Here is a 4,404-nt window from a genome sequence, read left to right on the forward strand (position 1 = left end):
ATTTCGTGGTAAGCAAGATATATGTATTAAAATTAAAATACCATCAAATGAAAATAAATGTAACATAAAATATTAAATCTAATTTGTTAATGAGATTCTTGTCGGATCATCTATTGTATAGATAAACCCATGTATTACATAATGTAATGTATAGTGAGACATTGTATTTCACTAGATACAGTGACCACGAAAACAACTATATATATTACACAAATTATTCTTTAACACTTGTTCCTAACTTGGTGCAATAAATTAGCTATTTATTTTAAATTATTGGTATAATCATTAGGATCTTTAATACAAAATATGTGTTGATGGTTACGTTTCAAATTAATTTTTTGTTTAAATGTCACTGTACATTAAACAGTTCAAAAATGGTAATATAAGGAGAAAATGCCAATCCATGTGAGTTCTTGTTAATAATTTTAAATATGTATAGCAAATTGTGGGCTGGCTATGTGATTAATTTCATTGTGGTCCAAGATTTTTAATATAAGAAACACTTATCCATGTGAGTTTTCCTCCTTTTAAGTAGTTATTTTGGGGAAAAGAAATCAGAGTCAATAGCCATTTTGAAAAGCTTAATTAATAAATTTATTTATGACCTCCTCGTTTAGTTCTCCCATCACATTTTGGGGTATGCCCTTAAAACAGCCTAGATTATCTGTCATCATTTGTAATCTTTGAAGCATTTCACTTTCCTAGTGGTTGCATTGGGTAAATTGTTACCTAACTATATTATTGTATGGTTGGAAAGGAATTGAGGTTTTGATAATTCAAGAAATTATAAAAGATTTAAAAAGTTTGATACAACTTGCTTTTAGTGGAATTCAAAATTCGTAGAAACATTCCACATATTGAAGGGGTTTTTAGTCTCCTATTTATTTAAAATCGTGGTTGGGCAAAATGTTCAGAGAGAACTGATTATGTTATGTGTCTGTTTGGTTACATGAATTCAAATATTTCAAATCTCTGGAATCATGGAATCACAAATGAGAGATTTATACCTGTTTGATTGTGTGAATTCCTGAATTCATGAAATCTGGGATTCATTTTTTTACACTAAAAATGATAACTTAAGTTGTAGTAGTAGTAGTAGTAGTAGTAGTAGTAGTTGTACTAGTACTCTTAACAATACTATTTTTATATTGATGATATTCGAATTCACATTCATTGGTAATACTAAGGTATGGATGTCTTCTTTCATCTTCTTCTTCTGGAAAATATAGTTTTACACCTTGGTTCGTCTTGGCTTTTGCTCTTGGCCTTTGGTGCCTAGTCGAGTGTTTTGCTTTTACTTAAGATCCTTATTGGGGTTCTGTTGGGTTTTGCCCTTTGTTTTCTAGTTGTTCTCTCCCCCTCCCTTTCTCTCCTTATGATTAATAAATTATTTAATCATAAAAAAGAGAGAAGAAAAAAGACACCCAAGATTGGTGTTTCTTGGACCAAACACTAAGCATTATGGGGTTCCAAAGGCCTTTTGTGTCATGTTTTTCTTGATTTAGAAGACTATGGAATTCCTATTAGGGAATATAAACATATTACATATGAGGATGGGTGTGAGGAAAGATACTAGTTGGTGCTTCTGCTTAGATTAATACAAGACTAGAAGATTTTAAGACCCCTTTGATCGTGTCCTTTCGTTTATCAAAAGACCTAAGTTCAAGAGGGTCGATATATGTACTTCACGAACGTGTAACGTTTTGTGAATAAGATAGTTTGACGCTTAATGACGCTTAACACGATCTTCAATGCTATATTAAATTAAAAATTGTCTATCTAAGGTCTTCAACAACATTAGAAAATGGTGGGAGGGAGTCAATAGAAAGATATTTTGAGTAAATGAGACTCGAAAATAGTATGTCCAACCCCCCCCCTTAAAAAAAAGAGTTTAAGAAAGACTAGAAATTAGTATTGGTTGCCCTAATGGCAATTATGTAAATATTGATAATATTTAAGAAGTGTCTTTCTTTCCAACAGAGGGTTGTGAGTTTTATAAAACACACGCTGACGCCAGAAAAATTCCAAAAATTTGTTTAAAAATAAAATAATAATACTATAAAAATATAGAAATTATTGCATCTGGTAGTAGTTCCTTCATGAACACGATCTCTCTTATGTTTTCATACAAAAATATATCAAACACCTTTGAAAATATTTCTTTGAGGAGAAATATTAAAAGATTTTTTTTTTTTTTTTTGTTCCTTTAGAGACAACAAACAAGAAACACCATAAAACACATACCCTTACTCTTCTGCTTTTAGATGATTAGATCATAGGTCATGTTATATCAAAATTGACTATGGCATTGACCACATGACAGAGCAGAGGTGTGCGGACCGGAGTGAACCAACTCGGGGGGTCGACCCCGGGAGACAGCAAGATTGTGGTCGAGGTCCTAGCCTCAACCACCATAGCCAAAATTGTTGAGAAGCCACCTTCAGTCTTCCTTGCTAAGTCTGGAGGATCAACCCTTGACTCTGAGGATGTATTCATGCAACAGTTGTGACAAGAGGGTCAACCCTTGGCCCCAAGAGTGGAAAAACACAAGAAAAAATGTGTATCGAGACCTAACATTTTGTACTTGCCAGGAGGTTAGTTGACGTTTCCCACATCCGTCTTGGGTGTCGTTCCTATTGAATTGTTGGGTCTATAGACCCAAAGCTCTCTTATGAGCCCCATTGTCATGCCAGTGTCAAGAGTAGACCTATGTGAATGCTCATCCCTACTGGCCACATGTTGATTTTAAGGGAGATCTGTGCCATATTGAACCATCCAATTGCCACGAAGAGTCAGGTTCAGCTGTAAATACCCTCACATACCACCTGTCTGTTAATGCGCATTTACTCTCTCATTACTCTCTAAGTGTATTTGCTTACTGTTTCTAAGCCCCTGACCATAGAGTAATGTTATTCTTGAATCTGACTTGACCTTCTGAGGTGGCTAACCAACCCCTGAGTTAGCCCATTCTCACTCTTCTTATTGTGTAAATAGTTTTTTGGACTAGCTTGTGGGATTGACCATGGTTCACTTGAAGGCATTGGATTTAGCCATTTAGGCGTAACATTTGGTACTGAAAGTGGGGAACGGCCATTCCAATGCCCATTTTTCACTTTTCATTTTAGTTCATTTCCTTCCATGAGTTTTTCCCTTTACCAAGTCTTTGTTTCACTTGAACTATGATCGGAAATACTGATAAGCAGTAGCTTTCACACTTCGAAGAATGTCTCACTGGATGTGGACTACGTTCAAAAGAGTATCAAGGGAAGAAGGGTGCTCTTCCTCCTCCCCTGTGTGAGACCTCAGGGCCTGACCCTCAATATGAGTGAGCATTTGTGTTGCCGCAGACAATGCCTCTGCTGTAGTTGGAGCCTTGCAAGTCCAAAAAGTCTTCCCCATGGGCTTGGAAAAGGACGAGAGGTTCCAAAATATGGAGAACCATCTAGCCAATCAACAAGGTCTATTGTGAGCCATGGCACACCACTTGGGTAGAGTTACTTTGCCCAATGTCCCCCCTGTCATAGAAGGTGGCTTATAGTGCCCTAAATAGAGCTATCACCAACGAGAAGTTGATAGAATCTCTGATGATGAACCGACCCCTTGACCTTGCTTTCCTTCTAGAGAGATGCCATCAAATGACAACAGTTGAGGAGGTGGTCAAGGAAAGAAGAGAAAGACACAAGGAATGAAAGAAGGAGAAAAAAGGTAGTTCCAAGGATAAGGCATCGAGAGATTCGTCAGGATCTCGAGGATCAACAACCGATAAGATAGGTTAGATAGGCGGGAAAAATAATAGGGTGAGGAAGATTACATTCCATTGAGCACAAAGAGATTGGCAATATTGATGCAGATTTAAAACTCAAACTTGTTGAAGTGGCCTAAGAAGTTGCAGTCCAACCCATGAATAGAAATATGACAAAATATTGTCGATTCCAAAAAGACAAGGGCCACCATACAGATGACTGCTGTACTTTGAAGTTGGAGATTGAGAAATTGATTGCTCAAGGTCACCTCGGAACGTATGTAGTGAAGGTGATCTAGCCTCAAGATCGGCCCCTTGCTTACAGAGATAGACAAAGAAGATTAAGGAGTTGGGATCAATCATTCGATCGAACTGAGACCCAAAAGAAGGACTGTGGGAAAATGGTGCTCAAGGATGATGAACTTCTTGACATCTTTACAATCTTGGGAGGCCCAAAGCAGGAGTCCATTTGCTAGCCAAAAGAAAGCGAGGTTTGTTGGGGATAGTCGAGGTGCCTCGAGGCCTAAAGCAAGAGAGTATCCTCAGCTAATTACCTTCAATGATAAAGATCTGGGAGAAGTTGGAACTCCCTATTACAATGCCATCAAGATCAAGATGAAGATGGCAATTGCATAGGGTCTTGGTTGATATCGGATCCCCAT

The sequence above is a fragment of the Hakea prostrata genome, chromosome 9 (genome assembly GCF_041222555.1).
Source record: "Hakea prostrata isolate BN-2017 chromosome 9, UWA_Hpros_2, whole genome shotgun sequence".
Taxonomy (NCBI): domain Eukaryota; kingdom Viridiplantae; phylum Streptophyta; class Magnoliopsida; order Proteales; family Proteaceae; genus Hakea; species Hakea prostrata.